This window comes from Ascaphus truei, chromosome 1, assembly GCF_040206685.1.
Source record: "Ascaphus truei isolate aAscTru1 chromosome 1, aAscTru1.hap1, whole genome shotgun sequence".
Lineage (NCBI taxonomy): Eukaryota > Metazoa > Chordata > Amphibia > Anura > Ascaphidae > Ascaphus > Ascaphus truei.
Window position 1 is genome coordinate 436,547,994 of NC_134483.1, and position 12,370 is coordinate 436,560,363.

Sequence of the window (12,370 nt, forward strand, 5' to 3'; positions counted from 1 at the left end):
AAGGGATACAAGTTCATCAATCAGGTTAATCCAAGTCAGTCTGAGAGATGTGATGCCCTGCAGGGCCAGATGCTTTGCTGCTACTGATCTGTCATTAACATAGACGTATGCCAAAAACAATAGCCTTATTATATTTAAAACAAAAATAAAACTAGAATTTTTTTTATTTTTAGTCATTTGCATTTCTGCAACCTACCACTCTGTGTTACCAATAAAAATATTCTGCAGTTATTATATTGAAATGTGTGATTACTGAAAACTAATAATTAAACTATGCCCAATAAGGATTTCAGATAGAAAAAGCATGTAGCAAAATTTTCCCAATCGTAATGGCAGTTCACATTTTTTTTTCTAACTTAGATTTTATTGAAAATCAGTACAATGTACATTAATATCAATACATCATATTTTTGGGGGGGTAAAATAATATCAGGGGAGACACATCCAGGGAGGGGGGGAGGGTATCGTTACTCTCCTGCATTTGTTTGGTCCAACCTTTATTACCTACGCACGGTCTCGGTCCCAACTTTTCTAAGAGGATCCTCCGACCGAGCCATCAAATAGCCAGTCTCAAACACCTAGGGGCTTATGCAAGACATACTTGAAAACGAGAGGTAACTCTCAATGTATTACTTCATGGTAAAATATTTTATAAATAAATAAATAAATTATGCAGAGAGGTACGGTAAGGTATAATTAGGCAGGTTTGCACCAAAACTGTCCGCTTTCAAACAGATAGTGGCGAGAACTTGGCGGGACAATTTAAATTCGGCAAACGTGTTGCGAGAAGCGTGATCTCGCCAATGCGAAAACACGCAGGATTCCAGTAGCTCCGATGCGCATGAACGCGCCAATCGGAGCTACTAAATGGCGCGTTTAATGGAAATTTTGCCTGCCAACAAAAATTGGCTTTATTGTGGGCAAATAACGCGCGGCTCTGAATGGCGAGTTTCACGCCAAGTGAAACTCGCCTAATTAGCCATTACATGCACACCGCGCTACCGGAGTACCCTGCATACCACACCAATAAAATCCAATCCTGTAGCGAATTTAAGCAGTACCTCTCTGCATAAGCCCCCTAGTGCTAGAATTTAACAGCAGAAAAGAACGACTTGGCCCACTTAGTCTGCCCATTTTCCTATCTGCTGTAAAACCACAGACCCTATTAGATCCTTGGCTTTCATTCATGTTTAGGATAGCCTTATACAGTATCTATCCAAAGCATGCTTGAATGTACTTATTAGATTAGCCGCTATCACCATTCTTGTGAGACTATTCCACGTATGCACCACTCATTCTACGAAGAAGTACTTCCTCAAATTTTCATTTCACATGCCACCCTCCAACTTCAGAGTATGACCTCTTGTTCTAACACTTTTATTACATACATTATTATAAATAAAAATATTATGTGAAAATGGGAAGAAATTTAACACTAGTATTTAATTCTTTTATCAGAATCCCAGTAATCAGTTCAATATAATATGTTGAACATTATGGACTGTTAAACAATATTACCACAGAAGAGATATATTATTCTTCTGCTTCCTCACGGTCGTCTCACATCCTGTTGTCCACTTGTCGAGTTTTCATTCTCCATTCTGTTCGATCCCAAGCAACCTCATCTGACACTCCACACACCTCTATGTTTTAGGACTGCGCTGATCCGTCAATATCTGTTCTGCCTCAACCACCATGTTGAAAAAGCTGTTTCAGCCCAGTTTAGAGATACATTGTCAGTAATACATTGTACTGTACATGTTAACTAGATTTACAGTATTCTAAAGACATTTGCAAAATGATGGAATGACTCTACAACCAGTATTTTTCACCTAGAAGTCTAAAGAGAACTTAACCAATAATCACTGCAAAAATGTATTTCTTGAACCTTTAACCAACATTTATGTAATAATTTTGTTTGCAAATGTACGATAATAGCATTACATAAATATTCATATACCTTGAGTACTAATGTTCTGAAGAACATATATTACTGTTATTATTTGATGATGTAACTTAAAATTCATGTAGATTCTGTGAAAGCTTTCACATGCAGAAGAATAGGCAGCTTTAAAATACTGAACGAGAAGATAACTGAACACAATGTAAACCATAATTAAAGATCCTTAAACCTATCAGCACCTTTAGTGTACTAGATAAAAAATATATGTATTATATTCAAACACGTTTGAAACGTAGGAATCTCTATTAAGAGCAGGCAACTAGTTTAACAGAACTTCCTTGGACGAGCACGGTATATACAAAGCACACAAATTTCCATCCAGCTTCCTGTCTGTAGGTAAGGCTGCAGTCATTTTGGATTAGCGATAAATGGTCATGAAATTGGAAACAGCTTCTCTTAGCTTTACACAAGAATCTGCAAAAACATGAATACTTGTACCCAGAAAGTGCGATTCCAATTCAAACATCATACAATAATATACAGAGCATGCTTAACTGCATGCAGGTCTATAAGACCATATTAAATGACATTTCCAGATGTCAAGAGACCAGAATGGTTTAGCATTAAGATGTGTAGAAACATTAAGTACGTTTAAATTAAAGTCAACTTTACCAGTATTTACATAAACTACTACAAGCGCTTTTTTTTTTTTTTTTAATTTTTTGTTTTAAATCAACACATGCATTCCATTGATTAACTGCAACTGAATTTACAAAAATAATGGAAAGCAATTTCATGGTGCATTGATAGAACAATATTAATATGGCATACTTTCTGCAATGCTCAAATTCTTTAGCAATCCAGAAATTATGTACTATAGCTCTGTTTAACTGAACTATATAACCCTCTAAGACAAATACAGAAGCATGTATTTGTCAGCACATGCTTACTGGTACAGTACAAGTCAACCATATTGAATGTTTTGAATCATTTCAAGTGGAGAATGATTAAATTACACACCATAGGAAGCATAGAATGGACTTCTTTAAATCACAGCTGAAACACAACAGTAAATCAACTATAAAAAAAGTTTTGCTTTCCTTTGTATTTTACATCAAATATTTCAAAACGTAATGGATTTTTGTTGCCGGCTAGAAATAATGTGTACAAGCATGTCTCTTTATATCTCTTCAAAAAGGTTTAGGTCTGGACAGCTTGTCGTGTCAATTTGGAACATCTGTGAGACCTTCTAAACTGAAAAATTTGTGGGATGTATTAGTATTAATGTTTTCAAGAGAGCTAAAGGAAAAGTAAAATATAGAAAATACCTGAAAAAAAGCATTCAACTCGGTAGAAATAATACAATAGACATTTTGTTCATGGGCAGAAAAGCCATTCGCCGAAATTCACTAAGCCGGCATTAGCGGTATTTAACACCACCTTTTTTATCACCCTATTCACTAAAACTACAGCATGCGGTAAAAGCAGTAATAATGTGAATTTTACTGCAGTAATATTTTGAGAGTACAGTAGTTGTAAGGCAAAAAAGAATGCAAATTACGATGTAATGGTTAATTAATTATTCATAAGCACGTTTCACTAAATTCTGATATCTTTAAATTTGGGGTTACCATTGAAAGTTAATAGTACTTTTTATCCTTTGCCCCACATTGCATTAGGCCAATCTTGCTTGTGTATATACTGTAACCAATGACCAATAATGGTCATTGTTTGCATGTATGCAAGATAATCTAAACCAACCTGGCATAGATTATAAAGATATATTACATAAACATTTAACACATTTGTGATATTTTTTTATTTAATATATTAACCATATAGTTGCACAGGTGTCCAGCTGTTTGTGGACAACCCATGACAACCCTGTAGCTGCCCACTAACGTCTCCTAAGGGCTTAATATATTTATATGATTACACTTCCTAACCCCCTGGCATTCCAAAATGTCCAGTAAACAACCCACCCATGTCACCTACTTCCATCACTCATCCCCCTACCCTTTCCACACCCAAACATACATAATACCCTCCAAATCTACAGCAACACGTTACAGCCCTTATAGCCAACATACCGGTGGGTATGTAGACAACCTGGGGGAGGGGAGGAGGGAGAGGGAATACTTACTCACTAGACATAGGCAGGGGGAAATGACACGATGCATGTACAGAAGTACAGTAATGGGCGTTATAGTACCTCTAACGCATTTTGGTGGGCAATTCATTCAAACAAACAACATGCACCAAAATTCATAACGGAAATCACATTATCTTCTAGTGACAAATTGTTTAATGTACAAAAATGGCCATTACATCTTTATGATAAGTGGATCCTCTAAATTTAGTATGATTATGCATGTATATTTAAAAACCTGTCTATCACAAAAAACATTAAGTTTGTTAAAGCTGCAGTTCAAGCAATATCCTGCGTGTTTTTTTTTTTAATAAATTAGTTCTGTAGTAAGAAAAAATACTTTTAGCATTTTCTGTTTTAAAAAAACAACTTTGAAAGACCAATTTTCTTGTATTCTATTTTAACAAGCATGTTTGTTCCTATAGCAACCATTTACATTCCCCAGATCTAAAGATGTCGCCAAACTTCGCCAATCAATTGATGGAGAACGAATTGACCGGCAGCTATGCAGTTCTTTAGGTAAGTAGAAATTGCCCACATGAAACTATTGACGTAAAAAAAAAAAACGAAAAAAAAAAAATCGGGAACTTGAAGAAACACCTTGCATTGCACAAAACTGCAGTCCTGAAAAGCAAGAAATACTGTAGTGCTTCCATTGTGTTCTATGTGTGCCAACATTTTTTTTAAGAGTTTTGGCAAAGTTGATTGCTTTTTTATGCAATTTTTTTTCATGCCTCCTTTCCTCCTACCCAGAATCTTGTTATCATTTACAAAAAAGTGATTCGTTTCCAAGCCCCCACACCTTTACTTACACTTTAGCCACAGGAAAGCTCATCAGATGAGACACAGCCACCCAGCTCTTTTTGATGATCTCAATTCCCCCCTCGCTGCAGCTCTTCTCATATTCTTATTTTCTAACATGGGCACGTATAGGGGCATCGTTATTATTTGCAAAATAATCAGTGCATTAATTTATAGAATAATCTTTCCTACACATTTAGAGACATGGTGCTTAATTTTCATAGAGGTTTTTAAAAAGAAAGCTAGAGAAACTAAGCAAACACATTTAAACTAGGATATTAGAAAATTGTGCCACCATCAATTTAACAGATTATATTCTTCTCCAATAATTGAACATCCATATGGCAATTGGGTTTTCTTTGCTTAAGTTGGCAGAAGCAGCGGCTTTTTTTTTTTTTTTACGTTTGACAGACTGTACTGTACTTCTACTTCTATTTGGGGGGCCCAAAACCACTGCCAAGAATTGTACAATATTGAGCCTTTTTAATCTCTGCCAGGAATAGAACACATAACCTGCTTCCTTAATGGGTGTATGAAACAGAGAATTGGAACTGGACACTGTCCTAAACATGAAAAAACAGTCTAGACTGGACTTTGACAGTGGTTCTTGCTTAATGCTTGCAATACGACACAATTGCCTCTGTCAGGCCAACATTTCATTGAAAAAAAATTAAATTTTCTCTTCGGATCCTACAAAAAAAGAAGGTTTAGAGGACAAATAACATTTGGAAGAATTTAAGGAACAGAAGTCTGGAAAAAAGAACAAATCCATAAAGTACAGAACAGGTGGTTTAAATGTTGTTTTCTTTCTTCATAATATCTTATCATTCCCCCCACCCCTCTTGGCATATATTTTCTACAATAATATATTCAATTATTTTCTTTATGTAGTTGGTGAAAATATACAGAGCCAATAGAAACTTGCCATGTCTGAACATCTTCTTGAATATCCTTCATAAGGTTTTACAATAAAAATAATCTAAATGTGAATAGTGAAGCTAAGTGCAGCTTATTGTATCTGTAGGTCATTTATCTAGATTACATGCTATATCTGCACACATATATTTGAGCAGTATCTCTTGGCATGTCTTAATAGGATATATTTTAATTAAAAATACCTATCTTTAACATGGAAAATAAAATAAAAAGGCCTTAATGAAAATCTTAGTTGGAAACATCAGTAGGGGAGCACTTGAAATAAAAAGGGCTACGCCTAAAATATTTGGTGCTGGAAGACTTTGAGGTTTCTTGTATTTGCTTTAAACCCAACTCATTTATTACATTTTTTTCCCCATTAACTTTGCAATCTAACTCAAAAGAAACAATATGAATGTTGCACTATACTTCAAATGCGGAAAAAATATTTTATTTTATTTCATAGTTGTTTGGACAGCACAACTTATCATGTATATGAATATTTAAGTAATAATCCCAGAAGAACAGGGCATTACTGGCTAGTAATGCCCTGTTCTGAAGGGATTATTACTATTATAGGCTAAATGTAGGCTTATTTTTAAAACAAATTAAGAAACAATATTTTTTTTCATAAAAAAGATACATTTTTTATCAGCATGATTGTCTACATTCTTATGCTTTTACTGCAAGTTTATTAAAAGGAAATTGTACATAAACACAGCCTCCTCTATATACTGTACACACACGCGCACACACACGCACACACACACTCTGCAACCCCCATTTATATACACAATCACACTCTGCAGTCCACCTTACACACTGTGCAGCCCCCTCCTCTACACCCACAAAACACACTGCAGCCCTCCTCCACCCTCTACACTCACAAAACAAACACAGCAGCCCCCCTCTACACCCACAAACACAGAAACACACAGTGTGCAGACACACACACCAAAACACAATTTGCAGCCCTCCTCCACCATCTACTCCCACTGACACACACACACACACACACACACACACACACACACACACACACACACACACACACACACACACACACACACACACACACACACACATACTGCAGCCCCCCTATACACCCACACTGCAGTCACACAGCAACAAAACAGACGGCTGCCCCCTCTACATCCACAAAACACACACCATCAGCCCCCCCTCTACACCCACTGCAGCCCCCATGTAAACCCCCCCACACACATACACACACATACATACACACACACACACACACACAATATACTGTGCACTCCAACTCCACCCACAAAACACACACTGCTGCCCCCTCTCTGCACCTACAAAACACACACTGCAGAGACACACACAAACCAACAAAACAGACTCTGCCACCTCTACATCCGCAAAAACACACTAGCAGCCCCCTTCCCTACACCCACTGCGGTCCTCTGTAAACCCACACACTGCAGACACACACACACACACACACACCAACAAAACACTCTACATCCCTCCTCTACCCACAAAACCCACACTGAAGATACACACACTGCAACCCCCCTCTACACCCACCACACACACACACACACACACACACACACACACACACACACACACACACACACACACACCAACAAGACTCTGCTGCCCCTCTACATCCACAAAACAGACACCAACAGAAGACACACACCAATAAAACACTCCGCTGCCCCCTTTACACCTACAAAGTGCTTTGCTGGTGCCTCCTGTGCAATCACCTCCCCTGTCTGAACTAAAAATTCCGGGCCATTACTGATTGGATAATATCCAGAATTTTAACCAATCAGAGAGCAGGGATTTCAATAATGCCCGGAATTTACCAGCTTTAGCCTATAATATGTAATAAAGTAGTATTTCATTTTTGTGCAGTTTAGCTGAATTTGAACAATATATTTAGAATGTTTGTTTAATTTCAGAAGTTGCATGAATTCCTGCCAATTTTGCTCCACTGTAAGTAATTCCGTTGTTTTTCTATTTTGTGGAGATTTGCTGTAAAAGTCCTTACACAAAATTGATTTAATATAATGTACCTTTTTAAAAATAAATGTCCTGTTGTTGTTGGGTGTTACAGGTTTATTTGAACTTTTTTTCATATACTGTAGTGCTTTTCTCCCAATGGGACTCAAAGTGCTTTACAATTAAAGTGCAGTGTGCCATATGCAGCAAACAGGATTATTACATACACACTCCTTCCCCAGATGATCTTACAATCTATTTTTTTTTGGTAACTGAGGCACAGTGAGATAAAGGAACTTGCCCAAGGTCACAAGGAGCTGACACCAGGAATTGAACCAGGCTCCCCTGATTCAAACACTGTGTCATTGTTTTTAGAGTCTGTGTCCTTACTCATTGATCCACTCCTCTTCCCTTTATATTGTATTTATAATTTATTTATAATTTATATAAATAGATATAGTAATTACATATATGATTTCATACAGTACAACGATTAGGAATAGTGGTAACCTATTGGTAACCTTGACCTGCCTAACTTTTACATTCTACAATATAGGCATGAATTAAATATGCTAGTGTTATTAATAGAAGACACTTTGCATATCCAAATTAGCATGTATTCATACTCTCTCTCTGTCTCTGACTCTCTTTCTCTATCGTGGTATTTGAAGCGGAAGAAGTTGTGCTCTCACCGCCACACACACGCTTAAGATTAATTCACCAAGACTTCTTTCTCATAATGTGTTACTTTTATTTTCTTAATGCAGTGACAAAGATGGCTGCACAACGTTTCAGGGGCGTTACTTTCTCATCAGTTGCAAGAGTGCCAAGAGTGAAGTGAAATGTTGTTCAACCATTCTTGTCACTGCATTCGAATTCTGAAAAGAAATAAATGATAAGAATCCAGTCTTGATGATGAATTCTTCAGTGTGTGTGCGGCAGTGAGAGCACAACTTCTTCTGCATTTACTACATGGCACTTTTGGAACTCCATGCCATCCAGTCCTACTGGCACAAGGGCTGAAATTATATATGGAAAAGACTGAGTACAAATGGGGTCGATCCCCTTTCCTTATATTATTTGAAGCTAACGAGAGGCAGTGCTAACTTAACATTGCATTAAGCCTAATTAGCTTTGTGGATAGGCATTAACCTCTGAAAAAAAACGTCCATTACTGATTTTGATAATGCTCCGTTATTAGCACTGAGTTTACAGACGTGTGTGGATCTGGCTCTTTGTGTCCTGTGTACCATGCAGCTTCAAGGTACGCAAGGTACACATGAAATTGTCACATAGATAACATATCGAATTACACAACATGTCTCTTAAACAGTCTTATTAGAATAATTGTAACAGAAAGAAAGTGAATGTGGCACTCTTAAAGTGGAATAATGTGACAAAATGTGAATAAATAAATAAATATAAAGTGCTCAAGTGTAAACAAAGTTATCAGTGCAAAATATTGAAAATATTAAAAAATATGCATCTTCAGGACCCTTTTGAGGATGAGCAGATGTCTTCCTCTATAGAGTACTTTGTGGTGGAGCTTTGGGGAGCGCAGATTTACATCAAATATGCAATGTAAGAAAAACAAAAAACACAATATAGTGTAGATGGTATATAAAAAGTGAATGTAATAACTAGAAAAAAGTCCTAGAGGAGATGCACTGACATTCTTTAAAAATAAATAAAGCAGTTCCAAATCCCTGTTTGGTGCGAGTGTATGGTTAATATTAGCTTCTATGGTGAGGATCTGGTTGGATGTTCGTCAGTTTTCAGGGAAAGATTAAAAAGATCATAGTACGATCCGTATAGAAACTTTATAGTAAAAGATAAAAAATCACACTTACATACAAGCGTGAGGACAACGGCATATAGTTTCTCTGGTTACTGCTACTCGGTGCCCAGGTGCTGTCTCTCGTGATGTCTGTTTCAGCGTTCAGTGTTCCAACGTTTCTTCGGTATGTGGCGCTTCTGGCCTCCCGGCAACGTCACTTCCGACAATTGGAACGGAGAGGATTCCGACAATGATACGCACTGGACAATGGCACAGTAGAACGGAGAATGGCGATGCTAGCAACTCAACGCATTTTGTACATGTTCGGCTTCATTAGGAGTCCTTTCTCCGTTCTACTGTGTCACTGTCTCCACTGTCCAGTGGCTTCATTAACGGGAAGCCAGAAGCTTCTATATGCCATTGTCCTCACACTTGTACTGTATGTAAGTGTGATTTTTTTTTTATCTTTTACTGTAAAGTTTCTGTACGGATCGTAGTACGGTCTTTTTCATATTTCCCTGAGAACTGACGAACATCCAACCAGATTCTCACCAGAGAAGCTTATATTACCCATACACTCGCATCAAACAGGCATTATTAGAATAATTACCAGTAATGTTAGCAGTCTAGCAGAGTATGCTGCACAACACTGCTGTAAGGTATTATACAATCACACACAGAATGAGCAAAAATATTTAAAAAATTGCTGTGTGTCAAATAACACTTTCCTTTGCCTTAATGTACTGTATAGGTCCTTATTTGTTTAATTTTTAACATAATCCTGTAACTTACCTTATGCAGTGATACAACAAGTTTTTATTCATTTTCCCACTGGTGTTTTAAATATTGTTGTACAGATGTTTGATGGACGGTCTGAGTTGAAAGGTTTTGATCCCTTGGGTAGCCAATATAGTCTTGGAGCCTGCAGGTGCCATATCCATCTAACATCTTTGAAATTTGTTTTAGTCATTTGCTTTTGCTATCAATCTGCTAACAATCAGTGCATTTGTTTCATCTAAAAGAACATCTGGAATAACTACACATTCAGAATTCTTTGCTGGAAGGTTATTTTGAATTTAGTCCCACATGCCACTTTGTAATTTTAAATGTTAGGTTTCGCTACCTATTTGCACTTAATCATAGAAACTACAAATAATGGATTCTTTAACCTGTCAGTTCACTTCCAGTTTCATATTTGAATATACAAGTTTTCAGTTATGATATCCAAAATGCATCTTGCCCTGCATGTTGCTCCATAACAAATGAGGGCAACCTTCTATTTACTAAATATTTCTCACAGCAACATATTAAAATCCTTGGATTAGCACTAAGAAATTGTTCATCTATATTTATCTACCATTTCACAAAGAGTTTGTTTCTTTCTGAAAATCATTAAAATGTTGAACTTTTCAAATATTCTACAAGCCAATAAGTAATTTATACTGTGTGTGTGTGTTCATGTATTTACGCAATGGTTATTGCTGTGTACAGGAATTAACTACCATTTTTTTGTAATCTCATAGAGGCCTATTCAGGAAGTTTCGATAAAATCCCTGCCATATTGAACGGTTTGGCATGACCCTACCTGACAGTCTGACGTTTGTATTATCACGGCATTCAGAATGAATTATCAAAAGTCAGAAACCGTGAGTTAGGAAAATGCCAATACGGCTTGGGATAGCAGTGTCCTTATCGCAGCCTTTTTATAAGTTATACTGCTGTGATCTGCCCGCAGTCTGTAAGAAATGCACACAGAGAGCTGCATCTTCTTGCGCAGCTCTTATACACGATTGCACTGTTTTAATTTACATTTTAATAACAGTGTATTGTAGCAGGGGTCTCCGGAGCTGACCCGCAATAATTTCAGGTCTGGGGAACCCCTGCTTCCCAAGTTACAGGTCCCAGTATGGGTGCCGGTATCTCTTGTACGTTTAAATCTCCCTGTTATGTGTTCCTAACCACTAAGGTAATTAAGGGGTTAGTGGCTATTAGTTATTTTTTTTAATTTTAATGTTGCTACTTACGGAGATTGAGGAGGTTATAAATCAAGGAGGGGAAAGAGGGAAGGGGAAAGGGGCAATTGAGGCTCCCGCATCAGCTAAAATACAATAATCAATTTTGGACAAGTCAGTAAGACCGTATTCCGGTGCAAAAGAGGACTAAGGTAAATACAAACAAACAAACAAAAGGTTCCCCCTTGAATACACTCAGATGGATCAGTGAATGTGATATGATTAATACATTAAAAATCTTTTAATCACACATATACTTATAAAATAGTACTTGTAAAGAAGGGCATGGTACAAAAAAGTCCAGGGCCATCCCCTAGTGACAAACCAAAGTATCTTACTACACACTAATAAACGGAAGATAAAACAAAGTATAATACTTCAACTAGCTGTGGGCCAAATTGCTAAGAAAATCACACACAGATACCTACAGAGTAAGGTGCTCATCCAAACTATGGATGCCCTTTTAACTAAAAAATCAACAGTCTTAGTATAATAAAGGCTGCTGATGCTGAATCTGAAGGGGTGAATAGCTAAAAGCAAAAAGGTCAAATGATAAAGACCTACACAGTGTCAATGGCCCACCCCATGTGAGGATGTGATACAGAACAAAACGGTGTGAAAATCACAAAATCAAATAAGAACTGAATAGTGCACTTAGTGAACATGTTACCACACGCAGAACGATATTCATTAATAAACGTTGCTACAGATGAGGAAAAAATTCCTAGCGTGTTAATATAGATTTCTGTAGAGGGCAAGCACAAAGTGTGCGATGTTAATGCCCTGAGGCACGGTTCAGTGACCGTATCCAGTTAGGGCCTCTGCAACGCAATAAT

The 12,370-nt window shown here is 37.1% G+C and overlaps 1 long non-coding RNA gene across 1 annotated transcript; it reads right to left on the reverse strand.

Annotated features, from left to right (window-relative positions):
• Window positions 1-438: 438 nt before the first annotated feature.
• LOC142471565 (uncharacterized) lies at window positions 439-9,757 on the reverse strand. The gene is made up of 3 exons (XR_012789530.1): window positions 9,596-9,757; window positions 4,865-4,966; window positions 439-1,707 (listed from the first exon to the last, which is right to left on the reverse strand). It is a non-coding gene; the product is annotated as an uncharacterized LOC142471565 (long non-coding RNA).
• Between the last annotated feature and the right edge of the window lie 2,613 nt (window positions 9,758-12,370).